The 12,627-nt window shown below is 33.4% G+C and overlaps 1 protein-coding gene across 2 annotated transcripts in view; it reads left to right on the top strand.

The window, feature by feature from the left end:
- Positions 1 to 12,627, top strand: part of CNTN5 (contactin 5) — a 607,907-nt gene that overhangs the window by 69,718 nt on the left and 525,562 nt on the right. The gene's annotated exons all lie outside the window — the stretch shown is intronic.

The following is a 12,627-nucleotide window of genomic DNA, read 5'->3' as shown; positions in this document are numbered from 1 at the left end:
ATCCTTGCTTATATTACTGACCTATAAAGTCATACAGCTAAATGTCTTAACTACCTTGTTTTGAATCAAATTCTAATAGCCAAATAGCTTAAGCAAGCTGTGTCCAAACCTACTGTCAAGGCAAAAATCAGATGTGGACAAGTCCCCTCTGTGCTTGGTTTTCCCTCTCTGGAAAAGGAGTAGATTAATTCCAGAATGAAAGTATTGTAAAAAAAAAAAATAAAAATCAAGATGGCATCAGTAGAAAATTGATAGATAATAGGTTTTGTGCAATATAGAACAGTTGATTTGTTTGGAAAAAATAAAATGTGGGTGAAAGTTTTTTTCTTTTTTGTTATTTTTTTTAAATAGGGTAATAATTTTTCTATATTTGTATCGAGTGTTGTGAAACCATTTGCTGAAATAGTTGCCAAAAAGACTAGTGGTGACTTGGTCAGTCCCACAAGACAGCCTGAACTTGGGCCATTTAATACTAATGCAGTTGTCAGGAAGAACCTGTTGTAAACCCTGGTGTTGTTCCAAAGTGCTCCTCTGGCTAAAGCAGAAAAAAAATAGAGATGTTTACCAAAAGAATGATGTAGAGGCAGGGGGCTGAGGGAGCAGATGAGGACACTGTATATCCAGCCACATAGAAAAATAAGTGAGGTCTTAGAGATGCAAAAATCTACTCTCTACCAAAGCCTTACAATATCACCTTAAGGCAAATTCCAAGCCATAGGCATTTCACTCTGCTTATTATCTTCCCTGAATGTAAGCTCTGTGTTCTGTGTTTAAAAGCATTAAAGCAAGGTTTTGTGAAAAAGTGGCCCTGCAATTTAAGGTTGATTAATGGCATACAGGGAAAAAAAAAACAGCTCAACTTTTATTTTTCAGTCTCTCATCCTTTCTGAACTCTTGTAGTGTTTTCACATACATTTGCAAAGGCTTTTACTTTCAGCTCACTCCTTGCCTACAGGCCATGCCACAGTGCAAACTGCTGCTTGTGTTACTGTCCTTGAAGAAACCATTTCCAACTTCCTTCATAATGTTAGGTCTGTATAAAACACAAATTTTATTGGGCTACCTGTCTTCCAGTAGATCTGCCTGATGAGCACTGTGGTGCCAGGTGGTATAGCCAGCAACAGCAATTCCTACTCTTTGCTGGGATGTCTTCTGAGATGCAACAATCAGTTTAGGATATTAAAACAGTTGGAAGATCCCAGCCTATAATAATGCCTGAACAAGCTGCAGTATTGTCTTTCTCCTACATTATTTCAAATATACCTTCCCGACTGTTTCCTCTACTTAGAAGGATCTCACTCAAATCGTCAAAGACCTGTAAATTCTGGCCAAATTTCTAATCCTCTGGCTTATTTTTATTTTCCAGACTTTCTGGGCCCATAATTACTTTTATCTCAATGCTCTGCTCTTCCCTGACTTTCATGAGATTGCCCTCCCTGGTTCATCTTTTTTTCTTTGGGCGAGGACATTTTTATATCTGCTAGGTTATTGATCTTTTCCTCTAAATACTTTGTTATCTCTATTTTCCACATACAGTATTTCCATTCCCTTGTTGCTATGTTCTCAATTTTGCTTTTTTCATTTGTTTCTTTCCTATCTTCTGTTATCCAAACTGTGGTAATATTCTGATATTTTTTCCCTCTCAATATCTTTCTATTCAGAACTATTTAACTTGTCTCAGCTCAAATCAGGTCAAGATTTTATTTCTGCAATATGAGTCTTGCAAACTCTAAAATTTGATGACAAGTCTTGTACCATTTAATCTTTTACTTAAAGCTTCAGTTCCTGAAGGCAACTGAGAAAAAGAAACTGAGCTTTTATCAAAATTACTAAAACTTAGCCTTCAGGATTACTCAAAAAACCTGAACACACAAAAGAACATATTAAGGACTCATACAAAAAGGCAAATAAAAACCCAGGCTATCTCTCTATTAACATTTTACTACTATTTCCATTAAAATTCCAACCAGCCTCACTTTTGAGAAAATAGGAGAAATACTTTCTCAGTAATATTTCAAGATGAAAATTATAGGTATACTTTCTAATAAAAAAAAAAAACAACAAACCAGAAAATAATAAAAGCTCACACTGATACAAGAAACACTTTGCAAACACTGCCACTATAAACACAAACTACAACAATAAATTGAAGTTCTTTTCATATGGATCAGAGACCATAGTGAGTAAGCAGTTTGATTCAAATTCAAATTAAGATCATTTTTTATTGAAGATGAGCATCTTTATCACATGGAGCAATTTTAGAGAAGTGTGTGAAGCTGCTCAGGAAGCCACCTCTAACTCTATACAACAAACTGGGCTGTTGTCAGGCACCATGAAGTTAACATTATTTCTGCAGATTTTTAAGAGCTGTGTAAATTGGAATCAATTTGTGTATTTACCTTTATTGATCCTACAAGCTTGTGAATGCTGCTACATATTTTGTTCTGCCAGTAGATGGTGATGTTTATATTAACTATTTAAGTAAATGGGAAAATATATACAATTATTTATTTCAGTATAGATTCCTTAGATTCCAGGTATGTTTTAACAACACAAGCTAATTTCAAGAACTTTGGGTGTTTTTCGTAAGTGCAATGCATTGTGAAAACATATAATTACATATCTGGCTTTGACATCATTGTGCCCACTTTAGGTTTTAATGCCCAAACTTTTATCATATTTTGAGCCAGCAGCATTTAACTAGTTTATATCTTTGGATTGGCTGAATATTTCTCAGAGCTCTGTGTGAAACTGAAAGGAGAAAGCAGGATTTTGAGAGGCCATTTTCTGTACCACAGTCAATTGCAAATGGAAGCTAACTCCTCACATATTCAGTAGAATTAATTAGGCTTTCCCCCTTGCTACTGCACCTGCTTGTTTACTGATAATGAAATTCTAAAAGCATTCTTAAAAGTGTTGCAGTTAGAGTTCAAGGGTAATTTAAAGTATATTAATGTATGCTTAAATTAAATTGCCCTTGGTCAGCTCTAGCACTTTCCAAAGACAAATTACATAATTCACTTCAATGCTTGCAAGCTTATCACAGAATATTTCAAAACATAGTATGTCAGATTCTTTCTCAGTTAATTACATCAGAATGGTTGCAGTTGCTAAATGTGGTAAAGTATAAACATTTTTAATACACTAAAAATGCCCTACATATATATAAGCCTTCATTTAACGAGATATAGTACATATCTAAATTGTAGCATTTATGTCTCACTGACTTGAGGGGAAATGTCCAGATGATAGTAGTTTATCATAGTGTTGTGTCTCTTGCTTGACTATGATTTGGGACAAACATTAAATTCAGTCAGTCTTATTTTTAAGGTTTTGTTCTTGCCAGCTAGATGATAGTGGTAGGCATAATATACTCACAACTAAAATTGCAGTAATTTGAGTCTCTCAAGATGAATCTGTATTGAAGGAACTGAACCCTCCATGGTTTTGATTAAAATTTTAGCCTGGAACTTGTTTTTGGAAGCAAAAATAACAAAATTCAGAACATGAGAAATAATTATCTTGGGTATCTGTTCCCTAAAAATATGATAGGACTGAAAGCAGCACCAAAAAATCCCTACTTCCATTTCTGTCTCAGTAGGTTGTATTTCACTTAAATATAAAAAAGGTGTTCTGTTTCCTTGAACTTCTCTTTATCATTGATGTGCATTTTGTTGAAATACACAGTGTTAATGAAAAAATGTAATTAATAAAGCTTAGTTTTTTATTGTTACTTGAAGTATAAATAAAAATACTGTTACAGCACTCAATTCCATGAAAACTTAGTTGTTCCAAATAAGTGGGAAGCAAAAATTATTGATTTAATTCAACGTCAGATTTGGGTTTTTAAAAATGTTTATAAGAGAATTAAATAAGTCTTCAATGCTTTGGCTTTGGATTTTTTCTGAAATCATCTTTTTTTTTTAAGAACAATCCTTACACTATCTTTAATCAAGCTTATGGAGCTGGGACTGCATTAAAAAGAAAAGAGATGTTTCTCTGTAGGAAAACAAATAAAAGAATCTTTTATGCAGATTTACAGAATAAAGAGCCACAAATAATTAACTTAAATATATAAATTCTGAAGGATTAAAAGATTTTGTGCTAATTTTCTTCCATCTAATAAGCATCTCTGTTTTGCTTGTGGAATCACCAAGTTGGAAATATAAAATATCATGTTAGTACTAAAACATATGATAAAACAGTACACAGAAGTATTAAATTACTTCCATAAATATTTAGCTTTCTACATGGGCTTCATTAAAAATGTTACTCATCTAAAATGTATGCATCAAATGTACAGCCGTCGTCTGGCTGTAGAAGAGAGAGAGGGACTGCTGTTCTTTGACAATTATTTTAGGATATGAGCTCTTTACCTTCCCTTTGGATTCAAGTGCTGAGCTCACTCCCATTATCTCAGGGTGTGCTCAGGACAGCACTTGTAGGAGTGTCCTTATGGAGCAGAGGTCAGGATCTGCCCAACAGGCACTACCTGCATAGCAGCTATAGTTAGGAGTATGCAAAAAAGGTTATTACACTACAGCACATGGTTTAATGTTGCCAAAATCATTATTTTTTGACTGATTTCACCTTGATGCCCTAAGATACCAATGTTCCATAATTCCTACCAGCTTCATGTTGATTTGGGTTGTTACTGAACGTTGTTCAGTAACTCTAAAAAGGGAGACTAAAGCTATCTGACTTGGAACCTTAGGAAAACCAATAAGATAAGCCATCAAATAACAGGCCTTAGAAAGCAAATATGTTGCTTCATCAAGCTTATCGTTTTAGAGGAATGAGAAAATTGCGGAAAAGATCAGTAAAAAAATACAAAATGTCCAATTTGCCAAGAAGGGAACATTTATTTTGATATTGAAAAGAAGGTAGGATGGTCATGGGAAGAGTATTAGGAAAAAACTAGGCCTTTTTCTTTTCACTTGGGCAGCAAAATTTTCTCAGTATTCCTCTCAGTGTTGTAATTTCTTTCCTAAAGAGCAGTAGGAAGAAATTTTAAGATTTGTGAACAACCAGAAATTTTAGGTAACATCCAGAAGTCAAAACTCTCTTAGATGTTCCCTCCAGATACAGAAAGAAACCTAAACTTGGAGAAGGATACAAACAGGCACCTGTCAAGCAGACCTAAGAAAGAAGTGTACTTCAGGATAACCCAGACTGGATTAGCAAAACTGGGAGACAGGGAGGATCTCAAGACCCTGGGAAGTAGAGGTAGCTCTTTCAGTTTCTTTAAATGATAATTTTGAATGCAGAAATAAAAGTTCTGACCATAATTGAATGAGTAGATAATCAGCTGAAGAAGGTTTGTTATACTCAATAAATCACCCCATGAATTTAAACCCTAAAAACACACTAATCTAGTTTGGAAGAAAACAGGACAAAATAAAACCATCCTAACTCAGCAGGTTAGGGAGTTTGGGAAACAAGGCAAAAGATACCGCTGAAATACAATAAACAAAGATTCTACATCCTAACACTTATAGTATGCTATTAAATTGCTCTAAATTATTCAATATTTTTAAGTTTGAGAAAAAAAGTAAAGATATTTTGTAAATTTCAATAATTAAAGAGTTATAACAATATGGAAATACCCAACTGTACTTGATTCTCGTCTCTGTGAAACAACTCTGAATTTCTCACAGTGATTGCTGGCTCTTATTGATCAGTGATGTTTTGCTAAACATATGGGCGCAGTAATATTGATGTAGATTTGAATGTGTGGCATATTATCTACACTTAACAATTGTAATTACACATATTCAGAGATGAGATAGTGATTTTACATTAAAGGATAAATGAAGAAAGGAAATGGTGTAAAACAGATTCAATCCCAATTACTGAGGTGATAATCTGTTTGGGGACCAATGGTGGCAGAGGAGGGAAACCTTAAGTGACTGACTGAAACTTGATTTTCTTATGTAGGCTCAGCAAAGGACTGCAGTTTAGATTTACCAAGAAGTTAAACTGCATATTTACTGCAGTTTAACTTATTGACTGGGACAAGAATGATGTTCTTAGATGTTACAAAGCTTAAAAGGCAGATGAAGACAAAGAATTTCATAATAAAAAGGATTTATTTCTTTGTATTTTAAAGGAAGCTTAGTGTATGTTTTGCATCATAAGTACTCTTGGTATTTTTTGTATCAGAATATCTATTAAAATGCCATAAAGAACTTTGTGAGGATAATTGGAGGAATTTGAGGTTTTTTAAAAGAAGTAGAATCATCAGAAAACACTTTGAAATTTTTTCTTAATGTGCATAAATAGACACAAAGTATTCACATGACATCTCTCTGTTTTTTGCTGAGGTTACATAGGCTACAATGGAGTATACATATACTACACTGTTATATATACTGATATAGCACTAAGGTATAGTAAGGGAGGTCGGGATACTCCTCTGTCGCAATGAATCAAAAATATTCCCTGCCCCTGGAGAACCTGAATTCCAATTAGTTAAGATAAATACTATTGAGAACACAAGATAATAAGATATCTCTTTAAAGTACTGAGTAATTTTGCTCATGAGTCACTGAATTTCTTTGGAGAGGATCCAGTTCTCTTGCCTTCCACTTAGATTTGTTGCTTACTGTACAGTCAGATAACTATACAAAAAGAGGAAGTGAAAATATTGATTTTTGCTGAGATGTCTATTTAAAAGGGTGAGTATTACAATTTTAGTTTATATTTCCGTACAAAAAAACCAAAGTGCCACTTGGGAAGACTCAGAATGCCAAGGCCATTAAATTAGAAAATTACTAGACAAGTTAATATTCCTCAGAGAGCTTCACTACACAAAACATTTGGATTTGCACATTTCTTTCATCAGTGAGGCTCTTCTGTTTCAGAAGTGAAAGCATATTGTCTCTGTCTTGTAAATATTAGTGGAAAAAGCAAACAATATGAATGTACCTGATTTAGAGTGTGAAGTTAAGCTAAAGCATGTTACTTTCTCTGTGTGAACAATGTTATCCACACATAAAAAATTCTGCATTCATGGCTTATCAGAAAAAACTAGCTTAGGGCTGCCTTAACTTATACACAACAACTTTTATCAGCTGGTTCTATTTACAATTTTAACACCATAATGCAGAACCTTTCCCCAACATGTTAAAAGCAGTACCTGGCACTCACTGTTTAAAAACTGAGTGAGGTGGAAGATGTATCAGTTACATCCATCTTTGAATGCCTTAACCTGTCTTGTAAGTCTCTGCTTTATTTCTTCTTAAGCTAGAAATCCCTCTATGAGAAGATGCAATGATGTCTTCCTGCTCACCCTTTCCCCATTTCTAATGAGGATTTCAGACCACTGACATTAGATTTAGTCATATTTATTTTTCATTCAAGATGTAGTCTGCATGAGATTTTGCATTATAGACATAGAAAACATGCATCTTAAACAGTAAGATAATGTTAATTTTATCTGTGTAATTTATGCAAAATGCATTAAATAGTGTAAAATAATATTATAAGCACAACTGCCCAACTATTAATGTCAATATAAACAAAATTCTGATCTTAATATTGTTAAATATAATTTACACAAATTTTCTTTCTGAGTGTGAAAATGTTGAAATACTTTATATAAAGACCCATATCATTTGGTAATCATGTGTAAAATAAATAGTGAATAAAATATAGACTGAACAAAATAAATAGCAAACAAAATAGTTTGAATTATTTGTGATTTTATGTTTTACTTTTATATAATATGACATACTGAGCAGACCTGACTTGCAATAATTTTTGAGATATTAGTCCATGTTAGTCTTGATTTTTGTGGGATGCTGCTACCATAAATGTCAAATGGTAGTTTGCATAGATAGATTAGCATGGACAAAGAAAAGCAGGAAGGGGATATTACTATCCCATTTCACAGAAAAACAAGGCAAAGCAAATATCAAATTAGAATTATTTTCTTATCTCTTTATACTTATAAAGTAGACATCTATACCATGGTTTATACTATATAAAATTTTAATTCTTGAAAGAAAAAAACTCACTGTAGAGAAGTGAAAGGCATGATTCCACCCCATGTATTTAACATGCTATACTAGAATGAGATTAACTTATTACTGTAAGTGTCTATTCACATTTATTAACTGTAGTACAAGGCTAAAGGAAGTCTTTGTACATCTGGTCTGATGAAATCTATTATGAGAAAACTGGCAGATGTGGGAGATGTGGAAAAAAACCCACCCTGGTCTTTTAATTTCTAGTCCAATATTCCCGCTGCTGGCACCTGCTTTTCCAAAAAAGATGTTAATAATTTCTGCTCCTCATGAATCAGAACAATTCAATCTGAGCTAAACCACTGAGTATACAAATCAAAGATTTTGAGATCACAGGTGGGCCCTATTGACTTAGGCTGCCTTTCAAGTCTCCTGGTCCTGCAGAAGGTAACGGGTCCTGGAGGAGCCCCTTGCATCCTGTGGTAAGGAATGTCTTGAAGAGAGGTAAAATAAGGTGAGTGATTTACATACAGAGGGTGTGAATCGCCATGTGTAAGTACCCAGGTAGAGGAGTCTCATAAATGATTCCTTCAAAACACTGAACACATTCTAATTTTCCTTATTTTATCCATGGATTTCTCTGCCGTGGCAATTATTATGTTGATTTTGAGCACTACTCTGTATTAATTGGTAGCTTTATCATCATATGCTTTTGTTAGTTCACATTTATCCCACAAAGATTAAAAAAAAAGCATTTAATTTTTTTAAACACATTGAAACATCTTACAAATACCCAGACTTCACTCATTTTATCATAATTGAACTTTTCATCACACAATGCAAATACACTCTGTCTTTCCTGCTCTCTTTCTGTGGCTCAGTGTTTCTCTTTGTGAAAATAAATGTGTGTGTACACATGCCACATGTATATGTGAATTGATATCATTTTACACATGTAACAATTAAAATACAGTACTAATATGGACATATAAAAATATCTATTTCTGTATATAGGAGAAGGACTGTATCAAACAGCATTGGAGATGACCACAAGAGGATCAATATATTAACATAATTGTAATTTATATTTTGATATTAAGAAATTTTTATGACAGTAGTACAAATTTTTTGAATGCTTATCAATTTTTTTTTTTTTTTTCCCAATTAAGGTCACATAAAGTAAAAGTACTGTTCTGCCAGTATTTCTTGAATAAGCAGCAGAAAGAATTAGAAATATTTGATAAAACCTTACCTACTTTCATTTTATATTGATTTTTTTTAAACAAAGGTGTACATGTGAAATATGAGTAAATTCTTTAAACTGTTTGCCATATTAATACATCTGAATGTTTAGAATTTACACTAATATATTCATCATATAATCACAGGAATTAGTACCTCAGATTCATTCAGAAAACATATTGGTATTACCTGTAGCATACTTTCAAGTAGTGATATTCTGTAGTGACAGGTGTATTTACTTAGCATGTCTTAAAAAAGGTACTATTTTATTCTTTACCATCTATATTTCAGGACTTCATGAAAGGCATGACCATGTTATAATGCATATACTAGTACATTTTTTACCCTTTTGATATGTCAAAATTGCTTATCAAATTATTAAAATAGTTAAATGATGATACAAAAACCAACCCATGAATCTACATGTCCTTCAAATCTGACTTAGGTTGTAGTGCTAAAACTACTAAATTAGTTAAATTAATTTCCTGTGCAATTTTTCATCACATCCCCATTAAAAGTGAAGTGGTTGCATTACATAATGATGGAAAATGTCAGGAAATGTGAATAGAATTCTGACAGATATGGCAAATGTGAGAAGCATAGAAATGTGATGAAGTGAGTAGCACAAGATAAATATATTTTCAGACTAAAACGGAACTAAAAAAATGTTTTCATAATAATAATGATTATTAAGATGGAATAAGCATCAGTATAGACACTAGATTCTACCACACTACCCCATTTGCATTTAATAAATTCTTTACTTAGTATGTTACACTCCAGAAGTGTATAGTTTAGAGCACTGATGGTGTAGCATGTGGCACTGAGCAGGAGTACCATTACTCTTCCCTCTCCACAGCACTTGAAAGGAAAGGTATGGGAGTATTCACAATATCATTTCAGGGATAGGAGAAGAGAAACTGGAAGATAGCAAGAAGTACTGTGAAATATTCTAAAGGCAACACCTGTAGCATGCACTTCTAAGAGCTTTGATACCCATAATTCATGAAAATATCACAAGGATTTCAAGAGTGTTAGCAAATAAAAAGTGTCAGTCCTTGAAGGTGAAGTGTTTAATAGGCCCAAGTACCCTTTGGACTCTTGAGGACAATGCTAAACAATCACTAGAAGTCACTATGAGCACACAGAATTCTCCACATCCTACCATTTATTCTGGAGATAGCTGTGATGCCTTCACATGTCAGGCATGGATACACCACTCCTGCAGTACAGACTTCCTGTAAAAATTTCACTGCTGGGAATGAGATGGAAGCTTAAAAACAATTATTTCAGGTCCTATGAGGAAACTAGAATCCAACAGAATTTTTAAGGGGTTTTCTGCTTACTGTTTCATTACATACTTTCTCTTTTCATCCTAAGCTTTTTATTCAAACTCATTATTTCCTGATGCAGCTCTTTCTTTTTTTAGCACTATGCCTGTGTGTTTTTGTTGTTTTTTTTTTTTTTTTTTTTTTTTGTCCTAGGGCAAACAGAGAGCTCACCTGATCACATTTCATCTTCTTCCTTACTTTTTTAACTCAAGCTTCATAACAATTTATTATTCTTAATGGCAATTCACATAAATATTTGTCACTATGTATTTATTTGTTAATTTCAAGTCCTGGGATAATATTCATTCTTGTTTTGCAAACTCCTTCAATTGTTCATTCTTAAATACTTAAGATGAATGAAGTCTAGGACTAGAAAAAATTTCTAGGGAGTCATAGGAGTTTAGGGTGGGGGGTATTGATGGCTAAGTTTTGGGGGAGATTTGAGATTTTCTTCTGGTAGGAAGCTCTCTTCCAGCAGAAAATTGTGTACAGGGATAGCAATTATGAGCTATAGATTCCAATTCCAGGTTGGCCATCAATGAACTCTACTACATCTGGTAGGCTTTTAACCTTTCTGATCTCCACTCTTTCCACCTTTAAGATGTGAATTTCAATCACTTCCTTGTAGAAATACTACTGAAATTTTCAAAGAAAAATATTGAAAACAGTATAGTAGTTTTAAAAGATTCACTTAGCTAAGCTATTTTCAATTAATCTTGCATACAGATTTTAATTTTTAGTTAAATAGGTGAAAGTAAAGATCAAGAGAGATTATTAAGCATCACAGTTTACACACACCCACCCCTATTTGTATGTGAAATTTATAAACATGATGTTATATTTTTGGTGTATTTAGTCTTTCACCAAAGAGAAAGTTATCATAATAATTCCACTGGTACTGGCTTTCAGATGTCATACCTTTTTCTATCCCAATGGCATTATTCATGATAGTGATATCATTTAAATTATTGATACTGATTTGGAGTTTGTGTGAATATTCCTAATACAAAAATAAGGAGAAAGTATAGTGAAAATGAAAGAACTCACATGGTGTTATTAATTTCCTAGGAAATTCATAGGAAATATTCCTCCCAATATTCAAAGTATTTTTTGCTGCTTCACAAGTGAAAGAAAGAGTGAGAATCTATGGAATGTGTAGAAGAAAACATAAAAATCCATTCAACACACCAATAAAAAAGACAGATGTCAACACTGTGTTTCAATTATTTTGACTGCAAGTAATAATGCAAAAGTGACAGAACAGCTTGGATGCTGGGATTTTAAACAAACTTCTTCCTTCATACTGGAACACATTTCCAAGTAGTTCTGCACTGTAGTGTATGTTTTGAAAATTAAAAGGAACTTACTGGAAAAATGAGCTCTAACATGGCAGGATGTCAGGACTAGAGTAAGACAGTCTAGTCTGGTAGAAGAAATCAGTTTGTGGGTGAGTGAGAGGCTATCCTGAAGAGGAACCAAAGTGCCTGAAAAACCTGCACACTGTGCGGGTGGCAACACTGATGCACATCCTTAGCATCACTAATATTCAAAGTGTATTGTGTATTTATTTAAAAGCTGAAGCAAACACAGTCATGATTTCATAGAGCTCTGAAAAGAGGTATGTAAAAATACGTAAAAGTACTCCAATTGTGTCTATTATTTCCTGTGATATAACTGTAAAGGAAACAATAGAATGTTTATTCACTTGACATATTTTAACCATTCAGGGAAAATAAGCAGCTATAAGCACTGTCAACTTGAATATAATAGAAGCAGAGCTGAAAAGTTATTCTACATATAAATAAGGGCAGTATTAAGCCAGTTTTTCTGATTAAGCCACAGAAGCAGAATCTTGTAATGTACAGGTAGCACTGTCCACGCAGAGCATGTGACATGGTTTAGCTTAATTTGAGACACAAAATACAACTAGTATTGTTTGCTTTTTCCACTGATATATACAAAGCAGAGACATTAAGCTTGAACTTCTGAAACAGAAGAGTCTAACTGATGAAAGAATTGTGAAATCCAACTTCTGTTGGATTTTTTTTCCAAACTCTCTGAGGGATAAAAACATGTAGTTTTATTAT

The sequence above is a fragment of the Zonotrichia leucophrys genome, chromosome 1, assembly GCF_028769735.1.
Source record: "Zonotrichia leucophrys gambelii isolate GWCS_2022_RI chromosome 1, RI_Zleu_2.0, whole genome shotgun sequence".
Taxonomy (NCBI): domain Eukaryota; kingdom Metazoa; phylum Chordata; class Aves; order Passeriformes; family Passerellidae; genus Zonotrichia; species Zonotrichia leucophrys.
This window is presented reverse-complemented; position numbering and strand designations above follow the sequence as displayed.